The 18,032-nt window shown below is 40.5% G+C and overlaps 1 protein-coding gene across 1 annotated transcript in view; it reads left to right on the top strand.

Moving 5' to 3' along the window:
- Positions 1 to 18,032, top strand: part of TENM1 (teneurin transmembrane protein 1) — a 508,339-nt gene that overhangs the window by 126,533 nt on the left and 363,774 nt on the right. The window lies entirely within an intron of this gene.

Genomic DNA, 18,032 nt, shown 5'->3' with positions numbered 1-18,032 from the left:
CCAAATATTTTAGTACGGTATAAGCTCATAAATCCAGATGCCAAAAATCCAGAACTATCAAAAATCTGGCACTTCCCCCCCACCGCTCCAGGACCACCTGCCACTTCCCTCCCCTCCCACCCTTCCAGACAGCTGCCGCACCAGTTTCAAAAATCTGGCATTTTCAAATTTCCGGCAGGTGCTCAGTCCTGAGCATGCTGGATTTATGCAGTTGTACTGTAGTACAATATATTTATAGTACAACATTTTTTTTAGGTTGTGCTATACTTTCTTCAGACCAGCCACTGAAGCTGCTTAAGGCTTATGTTATATTCAGTAATGAGTTAAGGTGAACTTTTTAAGATTCAACATTTTTACTGCTTGAGGTCAGATGGGTTTTTTTAAATTATTAAGGTGTTGTTATAGAAAAGAAGCCTGTTTTTTTTTTTTTTTGTACCTTGCTTGTAAATTTGTAATTTTAATGACTTCACTTATGCTGAACAGGAATAATAAAACCACCACTTACAAAGGTGGAGAGTCAAAGAAGTTACTAATATGATTTAGAGTATGCTGTGGAATGAGAGACATTATTGTATTCTTTTTTTCTACAGCCTATTTTTTTTTTATATATATATATAAACAATGTCAAGCACTTTTTTATTACATATTCATAAAAGTAATGACCAGAAAGGTCACATTAACAAAAATATATAATTAAGATAATTCATCCATTTGATAGCTGATAAAACAACTGAAACCTGGAAAAAGCAGATTAGCGGATAAAATTATCAGTCACAAGACCTGTTCTCTGTTGCTGGAGAAATAGCTACCGATCACTGGTAGATCCGAGAGGTCTATTGCAATCTTTACATTCCAGATTAAGTGAAGTTTGGAATTTCTGCAGCAAGGACAGGGAAAAGTGAATTCAAAAGGTTCCTGTCTTAGAGGGTCTTTCCCCTCGCTCGGGGTCAGACTTATCGTCATTTGGAGTCAGGAAGGCATTTACCCAATGGTTAGATTGGTATGGACTGCAGGGCATTTTGCCTTCCTTTGTAGTGAGGGCATACCCCTCTTCCTGGGGTCTCCTGAGCATACACTAGCAACCTTCACAGCCATGCTTTACCTGTTGCAGATTAGGGTTGTATTTTGTGTTTTGTGTCAGGGTAGTTTTGCAAAGAGGTTAGACAAATGGATTCGAATAGGATGATTTACACAGTGATGATCCTATCTTAGGAAGGGAGTTGGACTAGATGACCTCTTGAGGTCCCTTCCAGCTTTACTTCTCTCTGATTCTGTGATTCTGAAAGAAATGAAAAGATTAAAATGGAGCGGATTTAATTTTGTAACATCTTAAATGAAAGAAACCAATAAATGAATATCTTCAGCGGTCAGAAATCATGTGGCAGTTGCAAAGAGGAGAATTCAGGCTCTTCTTCAACAGAACTATAGCAAACTAAAGGAGAAAGTTAATTTTCCAAAAGCTCCTAACTCCCTTTTTTATATGTCATTTAGTCTTCTTTTATTCCTAAGGGTATCTAATTCTTAAAGATGGTTTATAAAAATCCCACTTAACTTCTACCTTCCATTGACTTTAATAGAAATTATATCTCCATCTGCAGGCACCAAAATACCGTTAAAACTCTGGCCCTATGTTACTTTGGCCACTTAGTCATTTATTATCTCTTGCAGACATTATCTGATAACTTGTAGCATTGAGGTTTCTGTCTGAATAGAGCTGGGTGTACCCAGTAAGTTTGGGGATTTTACGTGCAATTTTGGGCATGCCTTCGAATATTTTGCCCTAGTGTTTGACTAAAGCGCTATGTCCGACTCAAAACTAGGCAGACGTTCTCATTTCAAACTTTGGACTTACAAGCGTGTCTTTTTTAGAAGCAGGCACTTTCTCAATGGAAAAAGACCCTATTTTCCAACAGCAAACTTGCAAAAACCTGTTCTTCCCCCAAAGTGAGCCTTAGTGCCAAGTTGGTCATGGAATACGGAGCAGTACCTCAAATCCCCACTATCTCCATAGCATCTTACAAATACTTTGCATGCCTGTATGCATGCTGCTTGCTTGAATTTGTTCCATCATTGTAAGGATTGGAGAGCTCTGGTATATTTACGTGGCAGCCAGGATACTGGAAGATTTCATGAATATTTGGTCATATTCATGGGACACCTGGGCAGAAGCTGGAAGGCACCCTGCTTCATCTTCAGCTGTTCTCCCCATGAAACGAGAAGATTCTGTAAAACGTGAAACAGCATGTCAAGGAATTGAAATGTAACATTTCACACACACAACCCGCAGCTGATTTCAGCAATAAATAAACTCAAGGGTCACTGCACTGACCCTGAAAATAGACTGAGACAGAACAGTGTAAAAATAACAGGCCTTTTGTCAGACCTTTAAAGCAGAAGCAGCGTATCCTAAAGGTTTTTATTTAAAACAAAATGTCTCGGTTGAAAAGGTTCTGCGCTCATATAACGAAGGGACGGAATTAGCCGAGGCACTTTGAAGCAGCCATAATTTGGCCCTAAAAATTAATAGGAATCCTTTTCAGTCTGAAGCCCAATCTCATTTCCCCCACTGTGCTTTGTGGTTTTATCACATCTTCCAACTGCTCGCTCACGTAAGGTAAGATTTTAAGTAACCGTTGCACACGTTATTCGCTGCTGTCGCAACTTGAAACGCCTCTTGTATATTTGATCTTGCCTGAGCTGGTGGAAAATGAAACCGCCGGACTCTGTCTCGTTCAGCGTCTCGAAATGCCACTTTGGAGTAGTCCATCGCGAATGCTTACTCTGGTACCAGTTTCTGCCTTGTAGCACACTGCCTTCCCTCTTTCTCCAGCTGCTGCTAAGAGCAGGGTTTCTCTGCTGCCTGCAACATAGTTCTAACCACTGAAGGAAATATAATATTAAGTGCAGGGTTTTTCTTGCTGGGCATATCTAAATATGCTTTTGTTTTTATTGGAAGTCAATTAGCGCAGAAGTCTGGGATTTCTAGTGCTAAAATGTAAACCAGAACCCTCTAATATCTATTTTCAGTAGCAAGTTTCATTTTTAATGTTCCTGTTTCAAGTGATTAGACCCAGGCAGGTCTGTCATTTCCCGCAAGGCTAAAAAAGAAAATTGAACGGGTTCTATGGTCAAAAACCTTCTCATGTTTCTGCTGGAAGCTTGTACAGTGTCTGAAGCACGGGTGAAAGAGCATGTTGGGTTATTTTAATGAGACTGTGAATTTCTGCTAACATATCCTCGAAAATGAGAAATGTGCGTAGATTTAAAAAAAATGGTCCTGTTTTCTAAATATATATTTAGTTGTAGGACTAAATATATATTTAGTTGTAGGACTTTAATTTAGGTTTAACTTACGTAGTTTGCACCCAGAAACATTGCGTCAGCATTTGGAAAGAACACGGTACAAGAAATGTACATCCTGCATAATAAGAAACAGATCCTGCTGTCCAGTACAGCATTCATGCTGACATGAATCCTGGAAAATGAGCTGCTTTATGTATGTCTAAAGTATGAAATGATTTTTCTGGGTGGAGGATAAAGCAGGTTCTACATGTAGGGACAGGGGCGAGATCCTTGGGTAGGGCGAGCTTCAGAACTAAGCATTGACCTAACTGAAAGCGTTTACAGCACTTGTTTAGCCAAGTCTTTTTAGGTCTTGCACTTTAACTGCTGTCCTTAAGCAGAGTAACGCAAAGAATTTCAGAGGTTATTTATAATAAATAATTAACAAGGCCTTTTGGCATTGGTACCTGATCAACTCGAAAGCTTTCAGGAACTCGTTTTTAGTTTGACTGGCAGATGGCTTGAAGACATGTATGTTCAATATGATATCTTTTTTTTCTTCTTTTATTATGAAAAAAATCTTGGTCTATTATCCAAACTTGCCTTAAAAGATATTTAAGGTACTTATTAGCATTATGCCTTATAGGTGACCTACATTTGCTAAATGCATAACAATATTTAAATTGAGAGAGTTTTTGAGATTTTAAAATTCTACTATTTTTGTAGCTTCAAACCTTCTACAAGTTACCATTGAGAAGGGTATTATAGCAATTATTTCCAGATAAAGTAAATAGCTAATTGGTGAATATATTATAAACATTTTTTTTTTGAGATTAAAACAAAGGATTCTGTGAAGGATTAGGACACGTTTTAAAATATGCAATTAACTTGCCTTTCAGAGTATAGCTCTCATATTGAATAAATGGTGTCCTAGATAGTTAGTGCTACATAATTAGCCTGAACTTAGAGATACAATCCTTTTGATAGGGGATAGAATTCTTTCCTGAAAGACATTTGAAATGTAGTCTTAGTTCGGTCTCTTTGGGTATTTGTGATCACTCCCTTCTTCCCCACTGTGAAGACTTCCAGCCTGTTCACATAAGATGGACGGATTTCTGAAGGGATCCCTAAGCTACAATGTCTCTTCTTAAGCATAGGTTATTTATCTGAGTCTTCTCTATTTGGGGTTGTCACAAGCTGTGCTATCATATATGCATTTTCAAACCTTGTCTCTCTCCGTACATGTAAAAGTAGTTAAACAAATACTTGTAATTCATGGGCCTTGACGTTCTGCTGGCAGTGTTGTAGAATGTCTTCCGTGTTAATCTTAAAGACATTCAAAAAGCTAGAACTTTTTGGTTCCTAATGATACCTTTTATTAGACCAACTGGAAAATGGCAAGAAAGTTGTCCTTTTCTGCAAGCTTTCGGGATCAAAGTCCCTTTGTGAGGCTGAGGGAAAAGTGTAACTGGTACAAGAAGGTAAAATGTCCCCGTAGGTAGGAAATAAACTTCATTTTTGCACAGAAGGAGCTGAAGATGAAAGATTGTCCCTCTGGGTCCATGAGAGTATCTTTGAGCTGTGTTGAGTAGCTCTTTGATCTGTTGATCAGGTTGAATTCCTTCTCCGGAGGTGTCAGATGGTAGGCAGGGAGGTTAAAAAACTTCCTTGTTCTGTAATGAAGTTTAAAATCGAAAAATTCAGAGTATACCCCTTGAAACATGCTAATCTTAAATTGTTCATTATTTACTTATGAAATGAGTTATAATTTAAAAACATCAATGTTACCACTTTCCCCTAGACTGCCTTCATTTATAAAATAAAATAGTAAATGGTGTAAAGATTTGTTCACTTCAGAAGAAAAGAAAAAGCTTTATTTAACTGTAAAGTTATTGAAGTTCTTTGGTAACCATTATAGCCACCCGCCCTTCCCTGCTGCCTTGTAGTCTCATAGGTCGGTGGAGTTCGCGCACACGTCAGTCTGCAACCACTAATTCAATTACGGGTTTCCTTCGCTTTATGCAGGTTCTGTATGTGCGTATTCACTCTTACGAGATGACCCTTTTTATACCAAAAATTCATTATATGCAGGTAAATTCACCCTTTTGTGATCAGTGTGGTGGAAGCCCGCAGTCAGCTGCTTGGTGCAGTGCATTGTGGGAGTGATGTGCACCAAAATTTAGTCTCCTGTGTGGCTCTGTGTGCCTCGCTCGTTGTCCGCGACACGTGTTTCTGTAGCTGCCATCCCCGTTATGAAAATGCCCTGTGGTTATGTGTACTGTCTGCTGTTGGCGAGTACCACAATTGTCTTGTAAAAGTGATAGAAATGGGTTTGGGGGTCAGTTCAGTCAAGGGTCTTGGAACGTATCCCTAGTTGTTACGTTCTCAAGTGGGTTCCCTTTACGCGGATTTGAGTTATGCGCCGTTTTCCAGGAACGCGTGTACAGCGTAAAGCGAAGGAAACCTGTGGAAATTACAGCTACATTCATTTTGCTGTATCCACGAAGACCAAAAGATAGTTGCAACACCTGTGCTCTTCGGAGTGAACTCTCTTCCTTTGTTGTCAACTTGTGCTTAAGACAAGACGGTGGAGGAACATTTTTATCCTCTTAATGATTTGACAGAACTGGGGGAAACATTAGCGTAGCATTTTTGTCTAAGGAATATGATGACAGGGCAGTTCTGAGCAAGGCCAGGATTTTTACACGCTGGACAAAATGTTTCAGTTAGCCAGCTAATTACCAAGAGTGAAGTCTCCTTAAAGTGTGCAGAGGGTAACAGGTTCCTGTTTAAGCCAGCTCACGTGAAATAAAAGCAAGTTTTACCAACGTTACAAAGTGGAGAGGGGTACACTCCAAAGCTTCCCTGTAAAAAGTTAAAGCGTTGGCATATATCAGGGGTCAGGAATGTTTTTGGGCGAAGTGCCAAAAATACCTACAACCTTGACTTGTAAAATGTTGGCGTACTGGGGCGGACAGCGGGGAAGCTGCGAGGGGCCTGATCCTTGTTGTGGCAGCGCAGTCCTGGCTCCCTTCCCTGCTGTCCACCCCGAGGTGCACGTGCTATTGCATGCCACATTGTAGCACCCTTGCTGGGGGTTGCATATATGAAGGTGAGGCCCACGCTTAATTTCAATGAAAAGTCAACTGAGCTGCAGGAGAGAAACCCATTGAATGATGATAAAGTAACCTTCTCTTTTCTTTTGAATTTTTTACTCTTTTCCTTTACTGGGAAGGAGTAGAAGTGATAAGCACTCTAATGTACATGTCTGAGACAGTGAAGGATCCTCTGTCTGCTGAAAGAACAGGAAGGGGACAGTTTTTCTTGTTGAGTACAAAAAAATCAGTTTCATATATGAATGTGGATTATAAGTCCTCCTTTTCTCCAAAGTAAATAAAATAAACATGATCTGAATTGTCATCTGCACTATATCCCCAAGGACAAATAAATCACCAGAAAGACAGCCAAGCCTAATGCCAAATCAAAGATAATGCTTTGATTCTTTTTTATATATACAGTATGAGAGCAACAATATTAAAAACATGCAGCAAATTATAGCCACTTCTCACCTGTATTCTTCTCGTTCTTCTCCCTGCTCTGGACCTTTGATCCTTCAGTTGAAGAAAGGGAATTGAGTCGCACATACAAATGTTGAATTTAGTTAGAGAGCAAAGTAGAGGTTAAAGAGAATGTAATGCAGCAGCATGCTTTGACAGGATGGCCAAAAGAAGCTGAAGCATCAGGGATAAAAACTGATGACTGAAGCAAAGAGATTCATAAATTCCCTTTAAGGTTTTTATTTTAAACTAAAACTGCTGAAAAATGTGTGCTTCCGAATCAGTCACCCGATTCAGTCCCAATGCAGTCCATAAATGAGTCCTCCTGGACTAAAGGGGCTTTGGATCAGTACCAAAGTCAGGAGAATGATCTATCAAGGAAAGGTGGGTTTATGCATTTAAAATGAAAGAGGTGGTGGTCAAAAATATAGCAGAAGTACTGCGTGTACCCGAATCCAAAACTACTTTTGAATTTAAGATGGTACCCACCTCCAATAATTAGGTTTTAGACCTGGAAAATTTATAAATTTGTTATACTTAGATGTCTAGAATATAAGTATTGGAGGATTTTCTCAAGTTAATCCCCCCCCACCTCCCCAAGCCACATCAGGGAAAGCAGCAGCAGCTTGGGGGAACAGACAGCCCCCACCACTTGTCTTTTCTCTGGAGTCTGTGCCCACCCCCAGTGGTGCCTATGCCCTCTGCAGCCTCACCCTATAGCCCCCCTCCACTGCTCCAACTCCATTACTTCCTGGGCACAGAGCACATGTAAGCTCTGGCCCTTGTCTGGATGTGGGCCCCTTGCAACTACGTGGCCAGACGGGGGCCGGAGCTTGCATGTGCTCCGTGCCTGGGTGGGTTTGGAGCTCAAGTAGCACCTGACAGTAAGGAGTGGTGTGGGGAGGTGAGAGTAACATGCGGGCAGCTGCCGCAGCTCTGACTCTGGCACTGACCCAGGCTCGGGGCCAGTTGGAGCCACAGCGGCCCCCTGCCCCTCCCCTCCAACACCAGTCCCCCTTTTGCCTTGTACTTGAATCCAAAATGAGGGGCTTTTCTCTCCACGTTGAATGAGGGTGGAGAAAAGACTCCTCTTGGATTCAAGTAATTATGGTAGCTACTGGCTTAATTATCACCGCTGCCAGTAAGTTTCTCCTATAGAGCAGTGAAAATGGCCTTGTTGTGAAGGCACTTTGAGGTATCCAGGGCTTCATTAAGTTCAACATCCTGTCCTACTTTTTCAGAATAGCTCTGTCAAAGGCAAAGATATGTTCATGGTTAGAAATCCATCCATAAAGGCTTTTGAATTTTTTTTAACTAAATTTCAAAAATGTTAAAATGTTCTCTTATATTCAGAGAATATTTGAGTTTGAAGATGCCTATGACTGAAATGATGCCAGATGCATGGCAGAAAACTGCGGGTCATTTTTTCTGAGGTTTAGTTAAATATAAGTATGTGTGGAAAATTCAGAGATGAAACTACAGCAAGCAATGTCAAAAAAGCATCTCATTCTTTTACAACTGTGCAAGCAAGCATACATAAGGGGAAGATAGACAAGTTACCTAGCTTTCCATTTTTCCTATCAGCAAAAGGAGAGGGAGACTTATTCATTGTATTTTAAGGATAATTTAAACTGACTGTTGTTGCCTCTCTGCTTTATCTGTTAGGCTATTATGTCTTGTAGTTGTGTGACAGGGTTAATTTTGTGTGGTTTTAGTAATAGGTTAGATAAGGTTTGTATGGGGTGGTTTGGATAGGGATAATCCTGCCTCTGGCAGGGGACTGGACTAAGTGACCTGCAGAGGTCCCTTCCAGCCCTATTGAGTGTGTTCATAATTCTAAGCAACTGTAATAGAGACAAGGAATAATCACCAGGCCAACGTTTCTGAAATTCAAATAAATGCCAAACTACTATGGCATTCTTGTGGAAGATCACCAGGTCCAGAAAACAAAAAAGGAGGGGTAAATGTAATATTCCGTAGGAAAATGGTTACAAGAAGACGCAACCTAATGCAAAGGCGATGAGAGGCTTACAAAAACAGAGAATGAGTGAAAGACATTTTCAGAATTTTCCAAATGCGAAGAAATGGATCAGGTTTAAAATCTGGGGGTGAATTTCAGTTTTTAAGGGTTGGTCTTCCTAGAGAAACTGAAGAGCATGATTGTACCCACAGTGATCATTTTACAAGAATTGTCGCAGTATAGTTCTAGGGATTTAGATCAGCCCTTTACATTGCCCCATGTGCACAGACCGTTTGAGAAGAAGCTGAAGAACAGTTACGCCATACACTGCCTACCCCATAACACCATTTTCTTTGTGGAGCACTTGAAGGAACTCATAGGAATGTGCCAAAAGGTCACATACTAGTTGGAGGGAGCTTTTAAATTCACCTCTGACAAGAAGTCTGCTGTGGATAGGGCTAATAGAAATGAATAGACACCTACTTCAACCTTTTCAGTTTTGCCACGGAAAGCACCTACAATTTGCAGAAAGGATTTCTTGTAGAGACTGTTTACGCTGGGCTCTCCACCGCAGCGGGAACAAAGGTTCCACTAGTGAGATCTCGGAGGACTCGCATCTCCTTTTCGTAGGTGACGTACTGATACAAGCTAATTCTCTAGGGCTGGAATCAAGGCATAAATCAGCAGTAATTCCAGCCTTGCAAGATCACAGCTTTATTGTGAACAGAAGGAAAATCAATCTGACACCAGCTCAAATAATAGCAGTTCTGGGATTCACAGTATATGGTACAAGTCCATAGGGAGGGGCTGCATGTCAGAACAATGGCACTTAACGATTCGGAGTACTTTGACAGACATCAAAGCAAGAAGAAAGGGAACACTGAGATCACTTCTCAGACACGGTGGTGTCGTGCACACAAATAGCAACCTGAGTGATGCTTCAAGTGGAGGTGGTACAGATGTTGCAGAAACGGTCAAGCAGTCCCTAGAGGTGTGAACCAACAGTCAGGGCTTCAAGACTTCAAATGCCTGAAAAGCTTTTAAAGTTTTGATCTGGTACAATATGCCCAACCTGCATAATAAGTAGTAGAGCTTCTTACAGGAGAAGGGTAAAAATCATGGAAAACAAAAAAAATGGTTGAGCGCATGCTCACTGCTGGGGTGAAGAGCTCACTCTCCATGAGGAATGCAAAATGGCAGAGACAGATTGAAGAAGCCCTCACATTAGTGTTCGACTTTGTTGTTGATCCTTGAGAGGTTCGCTGGACCCCGAAGCAACCAGAGTGGATACATCCCTAGTGTAACCACCGATCTCCATGAACGTAGACTAAGTATGAATGTGGCGGTCAGCAGCAAGATTACTGTATTTGTATTTCAGTAGTGCCCAGAAGCTGCAGTATCCTGGGTTTTGTGCAAAAAGACACTGAGACCACCACTGCCCCAGAGCTGTTCAGTTTATGGATAAGAGGCAACAAAACTAAAAAGAGGGAGGAGAGACTAAGTTGACTGTGATGCAGCAGCGTAGAGCATCATGTTCTGTAGTTAAGGCTATGTTTCAGAGGTTTTGAAATGTTTTATTTGTTCATTCATTTATTTTTAGAGGTGACCAAGATGATGGCTAGTGGGCCACTGATCTGATTAGTCATTTGTGCTTCTTTTTTGGTAAGGATAAGGAATTATAGTGGAAGAATTGTAATTAAAAAGTGAAGCAAACTTAGTAGTTGGGGGGGGGTGTTGTACATCTATTTACTCTGGCCACAATTCAGCAAAGCTTTTAACATCTATTGAAGTTAATGGGACTTAAGTACGTGCTTAAGCAAACTGATGAATCATGATGCATTGCTGAATCAAGGGCTCTTCTTCTAATCCAAAAGTGGACAGTGGTTGAAAATTTAAATGAATTTCTCAGCTATAATCTGCATTGCTGAGGCACCAAAGCTTGATCCAAGTAACAGGGAAAACTGAACACAGTAGTTTTCAACTCTTTAATGGATGTTACATGAGAACTGATGTTTTGTAAATTAACTTTAGACAATAGCCTTGTTGTTCTGCAACATTTAAGTCAATAAAAATAATGTAATAAAATGAATACACATCTGCATGGCACATGTACATTCTTTTCAATTTTCTTTAACCTGAGATCTTTTAAATTGGGTTAAAAGAATTACCATTGTTGCTAATTAGTGTTGGTTGAGTCCTCTTAATTAAGCACACAGTTGGAAAGGAAACCAAACAACAATTATCTCAATTTGATGGTCATACAATTTGCATTACTGACAAATAGCCAAAACACAATTCATTTTTCTTGACATGTACAAATGATTACAGTACTTGCGACATCTGTCAGCCCGCGTGATTTTTTTTTTTTTTTATATGCCAGTATACCTTAGAGGTAGATGCCTGCCTAAATGCAGTATGCAATCCCATTTCTGTCTCACACCTGCGCATGAGTAAGTAGCTATATCCTTCCTTCATTGATACGTGAGAACTTCTGTCCAGAATTTTAATACTGCTTGAATGAGGTTTATATTTAATGAACAAACTTCAAATTTATGTAGCCAGGTAATCAGTTGTCTATTACACTAAGAAGATACCAGTAAAATAAAAGGTGTTGCCTTCAGGGAAAGAAAAGAAATTTGTGGTGACAACTCGAAATACGAGAACATGTGATAAATGGCTTATTACATGATACCAGCAGCCTAAGATTTAGAAAAAAGTCTCACTAATAACTATAGTTCAGTTGCATTTATTTTCATATAATTTTGAGGCAAGAAAAAAAGCATGCTGAAGGTGATTCTGTAATGTGCCCTTACTTATACCCTTCCATATCTTTGACCAGTGTTGAGATCATTGCCTTGAAGATCAGTGTGCATGTGCAAGCTGGGTAGCCTAATCTGACATGCACAGTTCCAAGTCTTTTTGAAGTACCAAAGTTTGGACATCAGAAAAAATATTGAAAGGTTAGAAACCAGATTTTTACCTTTTGAAAAACTTTTTTTTTTTTTTTGTAGTTTGACACTTCTTTAGTTTCTTTTTTAAGGGTTTTTTTTTCTCAGGGATAAGTAGTATGTTGTAGAAGGCAGAGCAACTTTGGAGATGGTACACTATTTTAAGTACTGTTTTGGCTGAAACTTCACAGTTCTAGCGTCATTTAAGTGAGAAGGGATGCATAGTTTGCTCCAACTCATGGCAGTGATCTGGACTCAGTGGCCAAAGGTATGGAAGGGTGTAAGTAAAGGCACATTACAGAATCACCTTCAGCATGTTTTTTTTCTTGCCTCAAAATTATATGAAAATAAATTACGCCAGCTCTGCTAGCCCAGGGTTCTTTGCCTAACAGAAGGGTGAACCTTGGCCACACATCCGGGGAGATCCCCGTGGGACCATTGCAGCATTATATTCAGCTAACAGGAACTCCTGAGTGGATGTATTATTGGTGTCCCTACCCTGTAGTTTTAAGCTTGCGCTCCCATAGGTGGTTCTGTCAAAATCCTGCTACTGTCTACACGTAATACTTTCAGGTACCCGCTATTTGTTTTTTGAACCTACCTCCCTGGGAGTAAGAGAACGAGAAGAATGTGTCCAAGATTTTTCAGTATAAGTAGCAGCAACTTTTTAAATGTTGGCACCCTGGGCAGAGATGCTGTCAAGGGCTGAGGAGTGGTGGTTGGGATGGGAGGGGGGAGGAGTGCTGGCCGGAGGGATTACATATCTCTTCAGGTTGCTGCTGGCACTAAGCTTCCCCTACCTGAGTTCGGCTACTTATAAGCAGGTGGCCTTTTTAAAGTCTGAGAAAAACGAAGCATTATCCCTCTTTTTACGGCTGGAAGCAGGGTTGCAGAAATTGGTGAATCCATATTCAAACAAGAAGTCTGTGGCAAAGTTTTTGCATTTAAACCAAGATGATTTGTGTTAGTCTCATGGTTTAACCAGAACCACCCTCAGTGTTGTTTTTCATCCAAACTTTTCTCCTCTCATGCATCATTCGTTGTTTGTGGTTTATTGGTACTTAAAATGTTGGCCACTTCAATGCTGAGATAACACGCTTCTCTGTTATACAAGTTATCTGAAGCACCATTTTTATGTTAGCTCTTGTGCACGTGATAGATATAGATTTTTTTTTTCCTGTAAAAAGTCCAGTAAACATTGTGGCTTACCTGCCACATATTTCACTGGATCACTTGTCGTGTCAGCTCAATAAGCCTGATCCTTTATGCTGTGGTCTTCACTAAAATACACTCAGTACACCAAATAACTAGTTTTCCAAAGAAAAACATTAGGGGGTTGTGGGGCTCTGTATACAGTGGCAGTTCTCCAAGGGAAGTGAAAGGTGCATGTTGGCCAAGAATAATGTACCGCAGCCGAATAGCTGACATACTGCATATTTTTCAGTTCGCTGACAGACTTGCCATATGCCACAAAATACTGCAACCTAAATCGTTTTTCTAAGCAATTTTATTTCTGTTGGGTAAAATGAACAATATTTTTAACTTATATTGTTAGCTAGAATTAAATTATACCTTGATTAATTTTAGATGAAGGCGGATATTAAATGGTAAAGTGAAGATAATCCATCTTGCATCTGTCATGATGAAAAACGTACATATACGGATGAGTGTAATCCATCCATTGGGTTAGAAACCCAGAACCCTCCAGGGACCGTGTGAAATCCATGTTCTCTCCCTACATGCTGGATTTCGCATCTGCGTATCTGATGTACCTAAGCGTTACATGTTTTTCTTGCGTTTAATTTTAAGCCTTCATATTCCCTCATAGTTTCCTTTTTATCTATACATTTCTTTTCCTTAATGTGCACTAAGCTCCACCTCTAGGCAGGACTAATATATGCTCATAAAAAAATAGTAATTCCTTCTTTTTCTCCAAAAGTATTTCCAAACCATGCTTAAGTTTTGGTTGGAACCCTGACGTTATTTTTAAATGTAACATTTAACACTGATCCTGTGAAATTGGATGTCAACCATCTGGCTTCCTCTCAACTTCCTTCAGCAAAATGTGACCAAATTCTCTTTGATGCAAAGACCGGTGCAGCACCATGGCATAACACCTGGCATGCGGGTGCAGGGTTTGGCTCTAGTGCTTCATGCTGGACTCAGATCTCTCCTCCTTGCAATGGATGGTATATTCAGATATTCCTGTTGCCTTATCTGGAGTGTTATCCAGGTATACCAGTGTCTCAAGTCCATCTCTGCCGAATACGTAATTCATGGCTTCATCCATGCCTTGAATATTAGAAGTCTCCCTATTCATTTCTAGCTTGTGCAGAAAAGTTCTTGATGACCTTCTCGTACACAAGGAAATTCAACCACTTTGTCACCTTGAAATGATTTGTGATGCCCATTCATTTAAGGATCCAGTTCCAAATATTTCCATTTTTGTATTCCCTGTGGGCTTGTTCCAGTTCTTCCTAGTTCATTTAAACATTCTGAATAGTTTAATGGTTCGGAAGCAAGGACTTGCATATTATATTGTTATTATACTGTGTAACTACGCTATGCAATACTAGGTAATAAGAACTATATCTTTGCATTTTTGCAAAGGGTGATCATACGTCTTGGTTTGGCTGGGTCACTCCAGGATTATGGACCTGGGCCAGAGTCCGGAGAGGCAGAGTGGCATGATGCGCCAGGCAGGTGGCTAGGCAGGCACTGCTGCTCCTGTGCAGGAGCATGGTGGGCAGAGTGGAGCAAGTGACACATGCCACGTGCAGGTGGCACGTCCTTGCACGCTTGCGCTCTCTCTTGCTCTCTCTCGCTGTCACACACACACACACACACACACACACACACACGTAAAAATATATAGAGATATATAATCCTGGGTAATGTATGAACTAGAACACTGGTACTATATAAACCAGTGTTCTCAGTAAGAGAGTTTTGGTGATCTTGTACCCAGCACATCGTTGCTTTGTTTTTCTCCTGGTATTGCCTACATCAAAGGTTTGCTCCAAAGTGGTTATTTACTTTCTCTTTAAATACCTTTCTTTTTTTTTTTGCTTTTTAGACTTCATATTTTGTATCTCAGAAGCAACCTCTGGAATTAAGGCATGCTTCCTTTTTGCCTACAGCAAACATGAAACTACTCTTTTTAGTTCATTTTCAGGCACTGCTGAGCTTAACTTTTATAAGAAAGCAGATGATGGGATACGTGAAGAAAAGAGATGTATCGTCCTTTTTTAAAGCAATTAAAACTTCCAGTCAGTTGTCATCTAGTATAAGCAAACTCTGACCGCAGCTCAGCTTGACGTGAAGTTGAATGAGGTGTTCCAAGACCCTTTGACCTGCCCTTAGAGAGGGAAGAGTAAAGAGGCAGAAGGCTGTCTTTATAAGTACAAGCTCAAAATGTGTGCCTACAATAGTGGTTCTGGATTACTCTGTTGTCATTATAACTGCATTTACAATTTAATGCCGCAGGGACTTAAATAGCTCCAACACAGTATAAGTCTTAAATTAACACAAAAATGTTGCACTACTTTCCTTTGTCTCTCTTTCCTTCCCACCCAGAAAGCATTACAGTTGGCCAGAAGGCAGTCAGTACCCTTCATATGTTAAAACTTCTGTATAGAAGATGGATGTTGGATAACAAACTGGATAAGTCGCTGTGCTGATCTCCTCGGGGTAATGGTAGTAAATCAATACGGAAATTTTTTTCTAAAATGAGCGAGCTGAAAGAGCGGCCTGACTAGCATCTATTCCAAGTGGTGTTCAGGTGAACAGGAATTAGGTTCCTTGACGTTCTTTTGAAAATAAGGAATAGTATAGTGCTGTGCATAGAATAAAGTTATCCTGAAACAGGAGCCAGTCAGTGTGTCCACATTCCCATAACTCCACAGCAGACAAACTGTCACATAAACCACAGAGTTATGCTATGAAGATTGGGTTTCCAGAACTTTGTTGCGAGTAGAACGTGACAAGTCATTTCCGATGACCATTTATACGAAACCACGGCGAGAATCCACACGGAATATGCAAGTTTGTTCTGGTATCTCAAGATGGTGAAATTCCCCCACCAGACTTTCTTTTGTCAAACGCTGAGATAACTCTTAATGTTTTGCCGGTGAATTTCCATGAAGAGCTGCATATGGTTTCTGTTCTAGGAATCTGACTTGAACTTGCATGTGGTGTCTGTTTTAAAATATGGTTGGAATTATCTTTTGCTTTTTAATGCCTAAAATATGTATTTAAAAAAGAAATCTCCTATGGCAGCACACTGATAGAAAGGTCAGGAAAGAATCATTCTGTGTGGGAAGGAAAGCATTAAGTCACTCATGCAAAGGTCATTTACTGTAGCTGTAAGCTTTTATGAGACTCTATCACTTTGCTGACAAGGTCAGCTTGATATTGATCAGCTGGATATTTCCTTTAGTTACAAAGAAGCCAGTTACTTGAAGAAACCTGTATAGACACCCTGGCAATATTGTTTTAAGCCATGCTTTAGCCGAGTGAAGTCTTATTTCTTTTTTTTCCCCCTTAATTTCAATGCAAGGAAGGTATAAAACTCAAACTACAAGTGGCAGGGTTTATCTTAACACTTCAGCATTGATTTGAATGTGATTGATTCTCTTAACCCCAGAATAGCTTGAAGAATCAATTTTTTTTTCTCGTGTATTCTTGTATCGTGAAAATATTACGTACTGAAACTTTTTATCAAGTGTTTTGCCACTTCTTAGAAACAGCAATTTATCACCTGTCTTCAGATCAGATAAGGTGGTAGTTGGTGTTCATGGCGTGCTCTGCCACGTGAGCAGATACAGAGCCACAGCGCTGTGCTTATCAGCCGGGTTCGTTTGCCACCTCCTCCCCCAGCTAGGTTGTAGCTCGGTGATTCTCAGCCAACTGCTGGTAACCAGTAATGTTATGGAGGAGCGCCTGGAAGTTACAAAGGTTGAGAACAACAGAAAAGCAGAATCCACCTTGCGAAGACTGCGGAATAGATCAGCCGCCAGGTTCCTTCACAATAAGGACCTTCGTGCATGTGTTCAATAGGGTCAAGGTGCTCAGGGGCTAGTACCAGGTTTTGTGCGTCTCTGAGCTGTGTACGGGAGGTGAACAGAGAAACATACGTTTTTACACAGTAAAAATTCCTTTTTTTTAAAACAACCCGGAGCTGCTTCAGTAGATGAAGTGCATTGCACAAGCTTGAGTTTCCTTCCATGATTTCATTTCCCCCCAAAAACTTCCTGTATAGCAACCTCATATTCTCTCCTGTTTCAGAGACTCCCTAAAACCTCCCTCGCCTACTCCCCCATGACAAAGGATGTCTGTGCCCTCTCATTCTCTCATGCCCCATCTGAATCTCATTGTGGGCTTGCCCTATTTTGACCTTCCTCGTCATCCTGAGTATTTTCTATCTGCCACCATTTCCCTTTGTCCTATCTCCCCTACTCGTTGTCTTCCCCCCCATTCCATTACTCCTACATGCTAGAGACTCGGTCTGCCCCACGTTTTCCTCCTCCGTCTTCCCTTTTTCAGAGGGTTCTTCATTTTCATTCCTTCAAGGGCTTCTTTGTGCCTTTCGTTGTCTTCTACCCCTCTTGCGCCCCATGCCAATGGTCCTTGTTACTCCTCTTTTCCTACCCCACCCCCAGGATTTTTAATTGTGTTTTGTTTGGTTTTGCTTTCTTCTTTAGGATTTCAACATTAGAGTGGTGCTGGGGCTGATGAGCAAAGCAGGAATGGTTTTTGATCTATAGATGGCTGCAGCAGTATTTAAAGTTGTTGACTCTGCCAAAGAGATGCAGATGCCTTCCCATTTCTCGTTTGTGGTTTTTTTTCCTCCCTAATTTCCCCCAAAGCAAATAGGGTTTGGGGTTCTGGAACCTAGACAGTTCTCTGACATTTTGGAGTTGATTGGGCATGACATTAAAAGATATATCAGATTGCAAGCTGAGAAAGGTTGGGTATTAAACCATAAGGCTGAGTATTAGAGTTTGCTTTTCTCTGCCAATAGTGCAAAATCAACCAAAAGATGCCGGCTGAACCTCTTGAGCAAAATTTTTCCCATAACCTCCAGGGTCTAAAATATTACCCGCCTTTAGTTTTCTGTAGTAATGGGCTGCTTCTGTTTGTAGTGTTAAATTTTCAAGATAAACATTTACTAGCCTGCCATGTTCACATACTTGTTTTTGTTGCATCATTTTTTTTCTCAAAAAGGTGAATTTCTGTGCCATGACTGTCAGTATTTTGCCATGAATCTTCTCCTAAAATTACTAG

The sequence above is a fragment of the Crocodylus siamensis genome, chromosome 8 (assembly GCF_052110815.1).
Source record: "Crocodylus siamensis isolate JL-2025a chromosome 8, ASM5211081v1, whole genome shotgun sequence".
In the NCBI taxonomy this organism is placed as follows: Eukaryota; Metazoa; Chordata; order Crocodylia; family Crocodylidae; genus Crocodylus; species Crocodylus siamensis.
Note: the sequence above shows the minus strand (reverse complement) of the source record. Positions and strands in the feature narration are given on the sequence as shown.